This window comes from Macrobrachium nipponense, chromosome 2, assembly GCF_015104395.2.
Source record: "Macrobrachium nipponense isolate FS-2020 chromosome 2, ASM1510439v2, whole genome shotgun sequence".
Lineage (NCBI taxonomy): Eukaryota > Metazoa > Arthropoda > Malacostraca > Decapoda > Palaemonidae > Macrobrachium > Macrobrachium nipponense.
The window spans coordinates 166134542-166152041 of record NC_087201.1 but is presented as its reverse complement, the minus strand read 5'-3'; the positions used below and the strand labels follow the sequence as shown (position 1 = coordinate 166152041).

General features: G+C 38.2%; 1 pseudogene; it reads right to left on the bottom strand.

Moving 5' to 3' along the window:
• LOC135221362 (putative neural-cadherin 2) overlaps positions 1–17500 on the bottom strand; it is a 33869-nt pseudogene that overhangs the window by 6864 nt on the left and 9505 nt on the right.

Here is a 17500-nt window from a genome sequence, read left to right as displayed (position 1 = left end):
CGTATCTAATACAAGTTAATGTGTTGGGGTCAATATGACAATAGAATTGAAAGTCAGTCTTTGATAATATCTGGAAAAGTATTAAGATTTCACCAAACTTGGTTCTTAGACAATTGGTGATTTCCTTCTCTGAATAATTCATTTTTTCTCGTATCTAATAGAAGTTATTGTGTTGGGGGTTAAATATGACAATAAAATTTGATAGTCAGTCTTTGATAATATCTGGAAACGTATTAAGATTTCACCAAATAAACTCGCTTCATTAGACAATTAGTGGTTACCGTCTCTGAATAATTTATTTTTTCTCGTATCAGATAAAAGTTATTGGGTTGGGGCCAATATGACAATAAAATTTGAAAGTCAGCCTTTAATAATATCTCGATAAGTATTAAGATTTCACCAAATAAACTTGCTTCGTTAGGCAATTAATGATTACTTTCACTGAATATTTTTTTTCTTGTATCTTGGCATGGATATGAAATCAGACTAGGTTGTATAATCAAAGTTATTGTGTTGGTGTCAGCATGGTAATTACAGTAATATTTAAAAGTTTGTTGTTTTATAATATTTGGATTGTGTAGGTGTGATTGGTTAAGCAAAGCAACGATAGATACAATTCCAGGTAACATTTCGACCCTGTTTTTTATAATACTTGGAAAATTAAGACTTTGAGTAAATAAACTTTCTGATTTTATTTTATTTTATTTATCGCAGGGAAATTGTCGAATAAAAATTCAAGAGGTATTACTGTCGACCTTTGTTTCTATGATATCTATATAATTTATGCTTGAGATAAGAAATAATGAAGCCCTTTGGTTACTGGACATATAGGTAAAGTATACTTGAAACATAAACTAGATATAAACATCTTATGTACAAAAATGAATATAAAAAGTATATTTACCTTCCCTCTCGGACTTGACTCGATGCGAAGATGGATCCATCTTCGGTGTTGAGGGAGAAGAGGGGGTGAGCCTGACCTAGCCAGTGGAAGCTTTTGTCCTTGACGTCCCAATCGTCCGGGTCATCCACGTAAACACGACCCAGCTGAGGCTCCGAATTTCCGCTCTGGGGACAGGTCAATATTGGGGAAAAAAGTATAACCATTCAATGTTTTATTTTTCACGTCGAATTCAGGACGGAAAGAAGATGTGGTTTGTTTTTCTAATCTATTTTTCTCTTATCCTTTTTCCTGTGGAATTTAGTCTGAATTTCTGGTACGCACTGGCATGATCTTTAAAAAAACTTTCAAATCACATCACATGAAAATAGTTTTTACAATGAAATGTATGTAATTTTATTATGTACTTTGGGGATTCAAACCTATAAATATGTCCAAAATATATTTCATTACAAAAATAAAAAAGCACTAAATAAATTCAAAATTATTCTATCTAAAACTAATATTTCCTTCATCTATATTTTAGGCAATTTTGGGAAAAATGAAAGGCAATAATTTATCAGTATTCAAAACAATTTGTGAAAAACCAAAAAGTTATTTCATGTCTAAAATACAATTTCACTGCATCAGTTATAAAAAATCACTTATATTTAAATTTTGCTTTACTAAAGGAACATTTTCTTCACCAAAACTACAGGTTATTTGACAAAAAAATATAATTTTAAGTTATGGATAAAACATCAGTGTTCAGAACATTCCATAAAAAGCAAAAATTTAATCTATGTCTACAGTAAATTTCACTACACAAAATTAAATTACTTAAATTCAAAGTTTACTTTCTAAAAGCAGACTTTCTTCACCAAAATTACAGGTAATTTGACAAAGAGAAAAAATAAAGTTATTGATGAAACATCATTGTTCAGAGCAATTCAAACCAAAAATTTAACCTATGTCTGAAGTCAATTTCCCTTCAGAAAATTTTTTAAAATTACCTAAATTCTACTTTCTACAAGGTAAAATTTCCTCACAAAAATTACAGGTATCTTGACAATAAAACGTTAAAAATGAACCATCAGAGTCCAGAAAAATTCAGTCAAACCAAAAATTTGATCTATGTCTACAATCAATTTTATTACACAAATAAAAAAACATTTAAATTGAAATCAGAATTTCTGAAAACAAAGTTAATACTGAACCATCAGCATCCAGAACAATTAAAAAAAACCAATGAGTTAACCTTCAACTTACCTGGGCTTTCCACAAGTAACAGTTTTGGATGCTGGTTTCATCTGGTTGTCATTGACGTCATCCACAATGATCCTGATGTTCTGGGTGACGGATAATCGCCTAGCATCCATGAGGAGGATTCTTACGGACAGTTCTCGATGCTGTTCACGATCGAATGGCTCCTTCGTCCACATTTCGGTTTCTCATCGGCCGCTGTCCAAATCTGCAATTGGGGGAGAAAATTTTTCCCTTTAATACGTTTCTAAACAGTAATTAAATTTTGGGTAGAGCCAAGTCCGTAAATTTAATTATGGTGTTGCTCTCGTGTAACTGGATTCCCAAATTATTATTCATAAAACTGGCATAATGTTGAGTAAAATTGAATGGGTTACATGTACGTAATTCTGCAAATTTTACCAGTATGAAAGGACTGTCCTACTAAAATAATTTTCACCGATCTTCAGTGTTCCACTCGCATCGTTATCTATTTTCTATTGGTCATAATTCAGTATTTGCCCAGAACATATTCTTAAATGCAGCTTGCTTTTCCAAATAATAAATTAATAGGTGTGTAACTCAGGCAATGGTGTTTTTACCATACCTGACGCTAACAAGCTAAACCCAACTTTAGCGCTTAGAAACTGGTTTCTATTCTAGGTGTCAGCAAGTTTGTAGCAAAGTGTATCAGCTTGAAGCTTAATAAAGGTCGCATATTAATGATGTTCATCTTTGATGATGAGGTAACAGGTACTTAATCTTTTTTCACGGTTTTCAGTTATATGTAAACAAGGTGTGATCCGAGCTTTTTCCTGAACGCTTAAGATGTAAACACTATATTCCTAACTTTTTTAATGTAAATAAAAACGTGCTACAATCTACGGTCAAATAGTGCGTTGTTTAAACGACTAAAATTAAAAGAAATACGCTATATTTAATTAGAAATAATTTTCCTGTGCTACTTTACATGCACATTATTTTTTTTTACATTTTTCTTCCAATAAATAAATCATAAATATCCTATCCTAAAATTCCTGTATCATTAACTCAACACCAAAAACTTTTTTCAGACCTTTATAGGCTTTCCTACAGACCTTTCTGTAACATCCCACCAAGACTAAGAACACCAATAACAAAGTAGCTTGTAGGCTTACTCCCCGAGTAAGCGAAAAGGTGTTGATGGAATTCTAAAGATATTTGCATATGATTTTATAATTGAAAATGTCAATAGCATTGTTTATACCTGTTTAATAGGCTGGAATGTTGAATGTAATATTGGTAAGAGTTTAAACAGTTTCAAGTTTTTGGAACGATGCTCACTTTTCCATAAAGTATTTTTTAAAAATTTCTTTTGGACAAATTTTTTTTTCCAATTCAGTTTTCGAATTCGGTTTTCACCATAGTTATCATATTCCTGTTCGTACGTGAGAGAGAGAGAGAGAGAGAGAGAGAGAGAGAGAGAGAGAGAGAGAGAGAGAGAGAGAGAGAGAGAGAAAGTTAAGTGTCTCTTAGACCACTAAGCTGATTAACAGCTTTCCTACGACTGGCTCGAAGGATTAGATAGTTTTTACGTGGCTAGGAACCAACTGGTTTTCGTAGCAACTGGACCTATAACTTTTTGTGGGATCCGAACCACATTATATTGAGAAATTAATTTCTATCACCAGAAATAAATTCCTCTGATTCTGCGTTGGCCGAGCGTAGAATTGAACTTCGGACCTCCGGACTGTTAGGCGAGCACGAAGACCACCCATTCAAACGAGGCATTTAGAGAAGAGAGAGAGAGAGAGAGAGAGAGAGAGAGAGAGAGAGAGAGAGAGAGAGAGACTACTCACAGGAAATGAACCTGACGTCAACCTGAGCCGTGACAATCTGGCAGATTAGACGACGCGAGAGACAGGTGAAGGGTGGGCTGTGACCCAGCGCCCAGATGTCCTGGTCCGTAGCCGTGAGCCCCCGAGGAGGGCAGGGGGCGTGTTCTCCAGCACGTGAAAGACCGTCGGGTGCAGCAGACGAGGGGGGCAGTCGTTCACGTCCGTGACGGAGATGGTCAGAGTCGCCGTGGAAGTCAAGGGCGGATGGCCGCTGTCGACGGCTATGATTTTGGCCGTTCCGATCGTGCCATCTTTAGCCTCCCTGTCCAGGGACGTCCAGAAAGACGGGGCGCCCGTCTGGTCAACTGCGAGGGCGTCCCATCCGCCCACGACGTGGTATCGGACGGCTTGTTTGCCTCCCTTCGGGAGGAGGTGGAAGGAATTGATGGAGGGAGGAAGGAATAAAAGAGGTCAATAAATTGGATAAAGGAATTAAAACACAGGAATTGTTGAAAAGCTGATTTATAGGAAAATGGATGGAAATAGAAATGAGATAATTATCTGTTTATCTATTGTTGCATAACTGGTTTTTCGACTTCAGGAGTAAGTGGAGGAATGTCAATAAACTGGACAAAAGAATAAAAAAAACAGGCATTCCTGAAAAGCTGATTTATAGAAAAAGTGATTGAAACTAGACAGTAGTTAATAATCCGTTTATTTGTTGTTGCAGGGACAGAAAATTGACAGGTGCAATTATTTATTCATTGATTGTTTACGAACCTCATTTTTGGGACAAAGGGCTTGAAAACAGAAGGGGGATAATGATCTATTTACTTTTAATTTAAAAGCACAACTTTCCATAAAGGGATTGAAAACAGACTGGAGATAATGATCTATTCACTTAATATTTAAAAGCACAATTTTCCACAAAGGGATTCGAACTAGACAGGAGATAATGATCTATTGATTCATTGTTTGAAGATTTCATTATTGGACAAGGGATGAAACGCAGACAGGAGATAATAATAATATATCAATTTATTATCTAAGAGCTGACTTTTGCACAAAAGGATTCAAAGACGGGAGACAATATTATCTTTTTTGATTTACTAAGTAACAGCTCATTTAGCAACAACAGAAGCAAAAATAATAGCAATTGACATAAAAAAAATTAAAATCATATACAACTGCAACAACAACAAAAACTACAACAACAACAACTACAACAACAACAATAATAATAATAATAATAATAATAATAATAATAATAATAATAATAATAATAATAATACTTTATTAAAAGTAATGGCTACTTCAGCAGCATTACACTTGTAGAGATTCTTCTCTATTTCGAATAGCGGCTTTTTCCGTGCTACTTAGACAGGCTAGCAGAGCGCCTATGGAGGTCATGATCAAATACAGTCAAAATTGGTGTATATATTTGAATTTTACAGATAAACTATGATACCATTGTTATCAAAGTCATTAACGATATATATATATATATATATATATATATATATATATATATATATATATATATATATGTCTCTCTCTCTCTCTCTCTCGTCTTTCTCTCTCTCTCTCTCTCTCTCTCTCTCTTCTTGAAGCAAGCGAGCTTTCGTCTGGAGCTGCCAGACATCCTCGGGCTGGGAAGCTGAGGGTGGACTGATCTTGAAGCGGTGTCCGTCCTCGTTTTATATTTTGGAGTTGACGGCAGGGGGTCTGCCCCATGCTGATCTACTATTGGCTGGTGGCGGTAGGTCTTCGTTTTCATTGGTGGCTTGGACCGGGTCTCAAGCCACTTTCCATGTGTTGATGGTTGCGATATTGTAAGTCCTGCAGCCGCCTAGACCTCCTTAGCGGCGTGGTTACGTCGATGGGCGTTTCGCTATGCTGCGGGACGTCACGGCTAACTTGATTATGATTGGCTGCAGGAGTATCTCCGTTCGGGGGCGTTTTCTTCCGTGGAGTTGTCGTGCTCGGTGGTGTCATTGTTGGTGGCAGGTCTTCTCATACTCGTATGGAGGAGAAATTCCTGCGTCGTATTTTAGTGTAGGTTTTACTTGCTGGATGAGAAGCGCCTCCAGCAGGCGTAACCGACGGGCATCAGGGGCCTTCCCGATGATCTTCGTGTTTTGGATGATCACATCCCAGGAGATGGCCTCTTGATGTTTGGTGCGTGCATGATTTTTGATAGCCCCTTCTTGGGCGTGGCATGAGAGTCTCTTCGACAGGCGCATGGTAGTCATACCAACGTAGGCGCCGCTGCACGAGGACTGGGCATGTATAGTGGTACACCACATGCGTCTGCTTCAAGGGGGTCTCGTACCTGTGGAGAGGGTTATTTTTCATATAGGTCGAGCGTCCTCCGATTCTGGTAGTAGATAATTAGCTCGATATTTTTGGTGTCGTCGGTCGGGATACATTTTCAGAAATAATTTTTTGACTGAGATTCTACAGCGGCAAATAGTAATCAAGACTACCGAACTGCGTGCTCTCCAGAATGAGACCAAGAGACTGCGGCAGGAGTGGGAGAGAGTGAGAAGCAGCCTGGCACCAGTGGAGTAGGAGAGGAACCTATAGCAGCACGTCCTGGTGCCCTTCGAGAAGAAGGTAGTCATTGATTGGACAACACCGATTTCGATAATCCTGAACGTGACACACCCATTGAAGAAGACAACCCCTCAGGAGATGTACCAATGTACCCTGGGAACATCGAGAGATGCCTCGCCCGCCTTCAGGAGGATGACATGAAGCAACGAATGAGAGGTGCCCTTCGTAAGCTCATTTCCCTGAACGGCGGCAAACTCCGCATCCCTGAACGAACCCAAGGATACATTAACCTTACTGACTACGACCCCACCCCCGATCAAGACGCCCTTCTGAAGCTGGGTCTTAATTGCCACTTCATTTCTAAGACCCAGACCTCACGACAAGAGACTCGAAATCGAGTTGCTCCTCGACTCCATCCAGCAGCTCGAAGCCCGGAGCATCGTGAGAACTACCGACGCCCTTCAACCCCTCCTACTTGCTGAAGCCCTTACGGAGAGAGGCTCGCACTCCAGCGGGATCCTCACCAAGGAGATGAAGAAAGCGGCGAAGGAACTGAAGGAGAAAGAGAACATCACGGTGCGACGCGTGGACAAGACGGCAGCCTTCGTCTTGATTGACACTGCTGAATACTACGGGAAGCTGGATGCCATTTTGTCCAACGAGAGCAAGTACGAGCGCCTGACAAGAAACCCGACAGACGACATCAAGAGGGAGGCCAACGGGGTCATCAGTGTAGTGAATGCTGCGACTAACGCTGTCCATCTCCCGCCCATACAAGGAGACTACAGCTGGGTTATATACGATAACATAAAAACTCACAAACAGGAAACCCCCTCCGGCCCGCATCATTCAGCCAGACGCCCGCCCCCTACTTACGCCTTGGCTAAACGTCTTAACCAAATCTTGACCCCACCCCTACGTCCCGAGTCGGTACAGCCTGCAGTCGTCAGTAGAATTCCTAGAAGTCATCAAAGGACGCCCCTGGCACCGGGATTATCGCCTCGCTGGATGTAGAGTCCCTGTTTACGAACGTGCCTGTCGACGAAACCATCGACATCATCCTTGAGCGTGTCTACAGGAGTCAGTCGACGGCGCCCCTCAACATACCCGAAGCCTCGCTCCGACGCTGCTGGAGATCTGCACGAAGAAGGCCCCTTTCTCCACCCACCGAGGACAGATGTACCGCCAAAAGGACGGCGTAGCGATGGGCTCCCCGCTGGGGGTACTCTTCGCTAACTTTTACATGGGAACCGTGGAGGAACGAGTCTTCGCTAGGATGCGGCAACCCCGCAGATATGGACGATATATCGACGACATCTTTGTTCAAGTCGACGCCGAATGAGTAGAAGCCCTCCGTCAGGCATTTCAGCAGTGCAGCGTGCTGAATTACACGGTTGAATACAGCACCGACGATCGGCTCCCCTTTCTCGACGTCCTTGTGAGTAAGACGGAAGACGGCCTCCGTACTTCCGTCTACACAAAGAAAACCAACCTAGGACTTTGCCTCAATGGTGACAGCGAGTGCCCCGCCAGATTCAAAAGCACGACCGTCAGGGCCATTCGTCAGGAGAGCCCTCTCCACTGCTCGACCTGGCAGGACACTCATCAGGAACTCGACCGAGCCTCCCAAGTACTCGTAAATAACGGGTATTCAAATAAATTAATAAGCAGAGAAGTCCGTACAGCCTGGAGAAATGGTACGGGAGTGAGAGCCCGCAACCCGCCCCCAGGATAATATCAAGCTGTATTATAAAGCCTTCATGAGTTCACATTACCGTGAAGAAGAGGACTCAGTCAAAAAAATTATTTCTGAAAATGTATCCCCGACCGACGACACCAAAAATATTGACCTAATTATCTACTACCAGAATCGGAGGACGCGCGACCTTATTATGAAAAATAACCCCTCTCCACAGGTACGAGACCCCCTGAAGCAGACACATGTGGTGTACCACTATACATGCCCAGTCCGCGGTTGCAGCGGCGCCTACGTTGGTATGACTACCATGCGCCTGTCGAAGAGACTCTCATGCCACGCCCAAGAGGGGGGCTATCAAAAATCACGCACAGCACCAAACATCAAGAGGCCATCTCCTGGGAGTGATCATCCAAAACACGAAGATCATTGGGAAGGCCCCTGATGCCCGTCGGTTACGCCTGCTGGAGGCACTTCTCATCCAGCAAGTAAAACCTACACTAAATACGACGCAGGAAGAATTTCTCCTCCCTACGAGTATGAGAAGACCTGCCACCAACAATGACACCACCGAACACGACAACTCCACGGAAGAAAACGCCCCCGAACGAGATACTCCTGCAGCCAATCATAATCAAGTTAGCCGTGACGTCCCGCAGCATAGCGAAACGCCCATCGAGTAACCACGCCGCTAAGGAGGTCTAGGCGGCTGCAGGACTTACAATATCGAAACCATCAATGCATGGAAAGTGGCTTGAGACCCGGTCCAAGCCACCAATGAAAACGAAGACCTACCGCCACCAGCCAATAGTAGATCAGCATGGGGCAGACTCCCTGCTGTCAACTCCAAATATAAACGAGGACGGACACCGCTTCAAGATTCTTCATATATGCTGAAGATGTTTGCATCGTCAGCTCCGGCCCTCAAAGACAGCTACAAAAAAAAGATGCAAGAAGCCTTGCAAAAACTTGAGGACAAGTGCACGCAACTGGGACTCAAAATCAACAGAAATAAGACAAAAGCCATGGCAGTAAAACATGATCAAAATCACCCAACCTTCTACTGAAAGGAGACGTCATAGACTGGTGGGGGAATAGCTACACATATCTGGGAGTCTGCATTGCAGATTCACTATCTCCTGAGAAGCAAATACAGCTCCTCCAAGCCAAAACAAGAATAGGGCTTAATGCCCTAAAGAAAATCACATCATTGGAAGAAGGTGCGACATACCATCTGCTCAGGAGGTTCTACATACAAACCATCAGAGCACAAGTAGAATACGCAGTATACCCAGTCCTGACAAAATTCTTCAGAAAGGATCACCAAAGCAGAGGACCTGGGGAAGTCGATCCAAAACAACGCAATGAGAACCTTATACTTGGAGCCCCAATGTGGACAAGAATTTGTCTCTTGAGGGCAGAGACACAACTGCAGTCTCTCAAGCACAGAATAGGCCAAAGAAATATTGCCATTCTGTGCAAAACCATCAGAAACGACAGAAATGGACCACACAAAAACAAAATGCAAGCGTGTTTAAACTTGCACGAAGAACTAGACCCGCCCAAAACCTATGCGGGCAGTATACTCCAGACACTGAGAGAACTGGGTATTGCAGGACACAGTGAAACACATAACAAAGGATGTCCCACCTGAGGGATACCAAAAACCACCTCCCTGGGTTGAAGACCCAATCCGGTATAACTTCACATACTGGACCGTGGCCAAACAAAGCACTGTGCACAGCAGCACAAATGAAAACTGCAGCAGAAGAAGCAATCGAGAACACAGCAGCTGAAAACACATTACAACTGATGGCTCAGTTGACCCCCAAAAAGCTCCAGCAACTGCAGCAGCAGTGGCTGCCCAAGACTTCAAAGGAAGCTGGAGGCTATCCAACAATGCCTCCATACTACAAGCGGAACTAATGGCAATCTTAAAAGCCTTAGAAAATTCCAATGTAAAAGAAGGACACACAACAGTGCATATTGACTCCAAAGGAGCAATACTCGCTATCAAAGCGACAAATCCAAAAGAAAATGTGACACTGATAACAGCCATAAAATCATTGGCCAATTCACATCAAGCTGCTGGCAGGAGAGTCACACTAAACTGGATACCCAGCCATGTGGGAATCCAGGGAAATGATGAAGCTGACTTCCTTGTCAAAAGTGCCCTCAGCTGCAGTACAGTAAGCATAAAAGTGCAATCATCCATAACACACCTAAAGGAAATGGCAAAAAGCTATGCCAAAAACTCCAAGAAGAGAGTGAAGTACGACGTCACTACCTACAAGAGTCAAGGACGTCCAAGTGGTATGTGGATGTCACAAATCTAACGCCGCATGACATCACAAAACAAACCACTAGAAAACTCTCAGTCATCACACACAGATTAAGGCTAGGATACCTCTGCACCTGGCAAATGATAGGAAATGAGGGGCAGGTTATGTCAGTACTGTGACCGAGAGGCAATCCAGCCCCTCGAACACACCTACTAGACTGCCCAGAGACACAGTCTTACAGATCAAACCTAACTGAAATAGAGCTGACACCGGCACAGATCACCAGACACATCTTAAATAACATAGGGACATATGGGAATCTCCTCATGTCTCACCCACCTCCCAGGTAAAAGGATGAATCACACGGCATTTCTCCATAGACACATGGGAATCTCCTAGTGTCTTGTAAACAAAATAACAATGAAAGCCACACAAAGCACAAACCCTCTACTTCACTGGTTGCAATGGGAGTCATAAACATCTTGGGGAGCAATAGATGTAATGTAAGTTGAGTATGCATGAACATGTATTATACTATAATACTTGCTTAATTATTGGGTTGATATATATTGCAATATTTTCAGATGCTACACACATGTATATATAGTTGCGCCTAAAATGTTTATAGGTAACGCCTTCTTTCCCTCAAACTAAACTCGCTTCCTTCTTCCTATCAGCACTCTTCAGCTAGGCTGAGTCTCACTACTATAAAACTTACTCTCCTACTGATGGGTACCGTAAGGTTCAAAGGGGTTCCAATCCTGCCTGTCACCCTATCTCCTTTCCCCAAAACTAACCGCCAAAGCCCTGTTTTTTGTATCTTTACAGATATTCCAGTTACGGGCTGCTCTAGGAGCAAGAGCCCGTGCCAGCACAAGGCTGGCTTAATCTCCAACAACAACGCTTCAAGATCAGTCCACCCTCAGCTTCCCAGCCCGAGGATGTCTCGCAGCTCCAGACGAAAGCTCGCTTGCTTCAAGAAAGAGAGAGAGAGAGAGAGAGAGAGAGACATATATATATATATATATATATATATATATATATATATATATATATATATATATATATATATATATATATATCGTTAATGACTTTGATAAAACTATGGTATCTTAATTTATCTGTAAAATTCAAATATATACACCAATTTTGACTGTATTTGATCATGACCTCCATAGGCGCTCTACTAGCCTGTCTAAGTAGCACGGAAAAAGCCGCTATTCGGAAAATAGAGAAGAATCTCTTCAAGTGTAATGCTGCTGAAGTAGCCATTACTTTAATAAAGTTTGCTTGAGAGAGGGTCTGCTTCCTAAATAATAAATAATAATAAATAATAATAATAATAATAATAATAATAATAATAATAATAATAATAATAAACTTATCACAAGAACCTAATTCTTCTTCTTATGAAAATGGGGATTTATCAAAACAACACATACAACACAAACAAACAAACAAAAAACCCACAAAACATCACATACAAAATAAACACATACACCCACAAACACACACACAAACATACAAAAACAGAACCACACAAAATCAAACATACAATACATCACACGCACAAACACTCGTACACACAAACACAAAAACAACAAAACACACAAAAACACTTAAACACACACAAAAGTACACAAACACAAACAAATACGCACAATACGTCATGCACAAAAATGCAACCACAAACACAACCAGGTATACCAACAGATTCAGAACATATTAAATTAATAATATACTCTTCACTCACCATGTCAGGATCGTGGGCGGTTAAGGTGGCTAAAAGCGTCCCCGGTTTCGTGTCTTCCCTGACAGTAAACGTGGGCGTGATAGCGGCTGAATTTCGGGGGGTTATCGTTGAGGTCATGGAGGTGAATTCTCGTCCAGATGACGAGAGTCGAGCCACCCTCCACGACCCTTGGAGAAAAAGGCAATAATTCTTTGAGTTATTTCTATTTTTATTTCTTATTATGTATCTACAATATATATATATATATATATATATATTATATATATATATATATATATATATTATATATATATATAAAAATATACTGAAATTTTGTGTCTACAAAATACAATAATACGTAAAGTTAATTCACTTTAACATCCATTTTTGAGAATGCATCCGGTTAAATTTAAAAAATCAATCTAGTTATATAAAAAAACAAAGAACCATCTTCACATAGCATCATTTTATCATATAACCTTTTCACGAAAAAAAGAAAAGAAAAAAAGAAGAGACAATTCGTCTCACCGCATCCATCCTCTACCTTGTCTGTGACCTGAATAGTGAATTTGAATCCATTCCGCTGCATCTCGTCTTCGTAATCGAGGTTTCTGAGGGCGTAGAGATACCCGAGGTCCCAAATGACCTCACGCCTGAGTGGGTCCCTCCCCAGCCGCTCTCCTCCACCGCCTGAAAGGAATGGATGATTATATCAAACGCCTCTGGGTTAATTTATTAGAAGAAGAAGAAGAAGAAAAAAAAAGAAGTAAAATTCTGCTCCAAAAGAGTGAGTCGCTCGTAAGAAAACATAATTTTTTCTCCAGTTCTTTATCAGTCACTTTAAAAAATGTAGTTTCTTCAAATATTTTTCTTTATCAGTCACTTTAAAAATGGAGTTTAATCGTCAGTAACTTTAGAAATACAGTTTTTTCATATATTTTTTCATTAGTCACTTTAAAAGATACAGTTTCTTCATCATTCACTTTTAAAAATGCAATTTCTTTATCAGTCGCTTTGAAAAATGCAGTTTCTTCATCAGTCACTTAAAAAAAAAACAGTTTTTCGACAGTCGCTTTAAAAAAAATACAGTTTCTTTGTCAGTCACTTTAGAAAATGTTGTTTCTTAATCAGTCACTTTAAAGAAAATTAAGTTTCATCATCAGTCACTTTAAAAATGCAGTTTCTATATCGGTCATGTATAAAATGAAGTTACTTCATCAGTCACTTTAAAAAATGCACTTTCACTTTTAAAAATGCAGTTTATTTATCAGTCACTTTAAAAATATAGTTTCTTTAAAAAATTCAGTTTCTTCATTAGTCAATTTAAAAAATTAAGTTTCTTTATTATAAGTCACCTTCAATTTGCTTTGAGGAGACTATATGAGAAACGATTTAGTAAATGTGTGTTATATGGAAAAAATATCCATGCCTCTTATTTATTAACTTTAAAACAGTCTTGAGTTGACTATGAATATCTCATACGACGCAGTGAGAGATGATTTTGTGTGGACGTTATGAGGAAAATTAATATTTTTTTTTATAGTGTTACTCAAAAAAATGCGTATAGTTTATTTAGCCAATTAAAATTGTTTTGAGCAGACTATATAAATCTTGCAGGAGACAATGAGAAACGATTTTTTGTATACATGTTTAATGAAAAAAAAAAATTTACTCTGAAATAGTGTGTTACTACCAGACAAAACACAAAATTTATTTACTACCAAACAAAACGTAAAGTTTATTTAGTCATTTCGAAACTCCTTTGAGTCTAGTACTGAAATCTTACATAACACAATAGGATTCGGTTTTGTATTTATATTGATAAAAAAATCTATTTTCTCAAAAAAAAAAAAAAAAAAATTTACTCTGGAAAAGCGACTTAGTCTGAAGATACTTCAGCCATTTTAAAACAGTGTGAGTCGACAGTCAGAATTCTTGCCTTCAGACCAAAGGCGAAACACTGGGACCCACTAAATCATTCATCGCTAAAACGGACATTGCCTGCAAATTCTTTGAAAGGTGTAATAGGAGGAAAACCTCAAAGCAGTTGCACTATGAACCAACTGTTAGGAAAGGGTGGAAAGTAAGATGGAAGAAAGATAATATGAAAGGAGGTACAATAAAAGGAATGAAAAGGGTTGCAGCTAGGGCCGAAGGTACGCTGTAAAGAATCTTAAGTAATGCCTACAGTGCGCTGCGTGAGGTTCACTGTAGGCACTAACAACCTTACGGAAAAAATAAAGACAATTTCCTGACCCATTTGAAAACCATGTTGACTCGAGAATAGCCAGATATCTTGCTTGACACAGTGATAGGTGATTTTTAAATTTAACTTTGCTGAAGTTAAACGAGAAAAGTTACGATACGTCTCAAGTGAAATGTTTGAAAAATAACATATTTGAAAAAAAAAAAAAAAATATCTCTCTCTCTCTACGTTAAAGCGTACAGGAAATCTCAAATCACTGAAAATAACATATTTGATAAAATATGCATCAAGAGATAGACATTCTCTCTCTCTCTCTCTCTCTCTCTCTCTCTCTTCTCTCTCTCTAATAAAACAACGAAAAATTTCATATGAACATTTGAATAACGAAAACTTTTTCGAAAAAATATTCAAAGTAGGAATCATTTACGCTCTCTCTCTCTCTCTCATCCTTCAGGCTAATGGTGGACTAGTAAATACTTATAGGTTTAATAATGATATTTCCATACTTCAGGCTAATGGTGGACTAGTAAATACTTATAGGATTAATAGTGATATTTCTATCCTTCAGGCTAATGGTGGACAGTAAATAGTTACAGGATTAATTGTCATTTTTATCCTTCAAGCTAATGGTGGACAGTAAAAAGCCATAGGATTAATTGTGGTATTTTTACCCTTCAGGTTAATGGTGGACAGTAAATACTTATTTGATTCATTGTGGTATTTTAATCCTTCAGGTTAATAGTAGACAGTAAATAGTTACAGAAGTAAATGTGATATTTGTATCCTATTGAAGTATATTGGGAGACATAGTTGGTTACTGGCAGGCTTAAAAACAGTGTCATTAGCTTGTTATATATTTTCATTAATCTGAAAGACATCATATGTTAATAGCAGCCGCTTAACTTACACTTATATTTTTCTATAAATTTGGTACATTTTCTGTTTTTTTTTCTTTCTAATAAGTGATCTCCTCTTTCGTTATTTGCCATTACCTTCTGTTACGGCTTTCGAATGAACACCATAATATTCTGCATAATAATAATAATAATAATAATAATAATAATAATAATAATATATAATAATAATAATAATAATAATAATAATAATAATAATAATAATAATAATAATCACAGCAAATATTCACATATGTAAGTTAAAAACCACTCAGTCGAATAGGATGACTGCGACAGACCAATAAAAAATAAAAATAATAATAAAAAATAAAATTCATTACCTTACTACTAAGTTCATTTATCAAATCTCCACGAAGCCGTCATCAGTCCAAGATTGGAGCATTGTTCTCATAATTGAAGTCCTTCGTTTCTTATATCCTTCCTCAATAGGATCCAATCAGTGAACTCTAACTTCTGCTGTCGTAATCGGACTTCTTTTTTTTATGCCAGATCGTCAAGTTGATCAATCCGCCTTTGTTATTTGTGTACCAGTCCTGACAAGATTACTTCCAGATTCTTCGCAATACACGGAAACTCAGGCTTCCTCATCTTTTTCTAGGAAATTTCAGTGATCACTTGTGTGTGTGTATGCGTATGTGTGCGTGTGTGTCTATGTCAGACTTTCTGCTTAGTCTTATTAGGTAGTACACTCCTGCTTCCCACTGAAATGCTCCTGTGATATATATATAGATATATATATATATATATATATATATATATATATATTACATATAATATATATATATCTATATATATATATATTATATATATATATATATATATATATATATATATATAGTATATATATATATATTTATATATATATATATATATATATATATTATATATATATCATATATATATATATATATGTATATATATATATATATGTGTATATATATAAATATATATAACTATATATATTTATATATATATATATATATTATATATATAATATAATTATAGTATATATATATTAATATATATAAATATATATATATATAATAATATATATAGTATATATATATATTATATATATTATATATATATATATATTATATATATATATATCTATGATATATATATATATGTTATATATATATATATATATATTATATCTATATATAGAATATATATCTATATATATGTATATATATATATATATATATATATATATAGAGAGAGAGAGAGAGAGAGAGAGAGAGAGAGAAGAGTAGACTCTATAATGTAAATATTCATGGATTCACCCTGATAACTTTAATAGGTGTGAAAATCAAACACATAGATGAGACTGGATACAAATACCTGGGAATAATGGAAGGAGGGGATATAAACACCAAGAGATGAAGGACACGATCAGGAAAGAATATATGCAGAACTCAAGGCGATACTCAAGTCAAAACTCAACGCCGGAAATATTGATAAAAGCATAAACACATGGGCAGTGCCAGTAATCAGATACAGCGCAGGAATAGTCGGATGGACGAAGGCAGAACTCCGCAGAATAGATCAGAAAAACCAGGAAACATATGACAATACACAAAGCACTACACCCAAGATCAGGCCCTAAGAACCAGATATGTTCAAAGAACGATAGACGGAAATAACATCTCTCCCATATATAGGAAGTGCAATACGAAAAATGAAACCATAAACCACATAGCAAGCGAATGCCTGGCACTTGCACAGAACCAGTACAAAAAGAGCATGATTCAGTGGCAAAAGCCTCCACTGGAGCCTGTGCAAGAAACATCAGCTACCTTGCAGTAATAAGTGGTACGAGCACCAACCTGAGGGAGTGATAGAAAATGAATCACACAAAGATCCTCTTGGACTAATGGTATCAGAAACAAATAGGAGGGTGATAAACGTGCAAACAGAAACCAGACGTGACGTTGATTGACAAAGTAAAGAAGAAAGTATCACTTATTGATGTCGCAATACCATGGGACACCAGAGTTGAAGAGAAGAGAAGGGAAAAAATGGATAAGTATCAAGATCTGAAAATAGAAATAAAAAGGATATGGGATATGCCAGTGGAAATCGTACCCATAATCATAGGAGCACTAGGCACGATCCCAAGATCCCTGAAAAGGAATCTAGAAAAACTAGAGGCTGAAGTAGCTCCAGGACTCA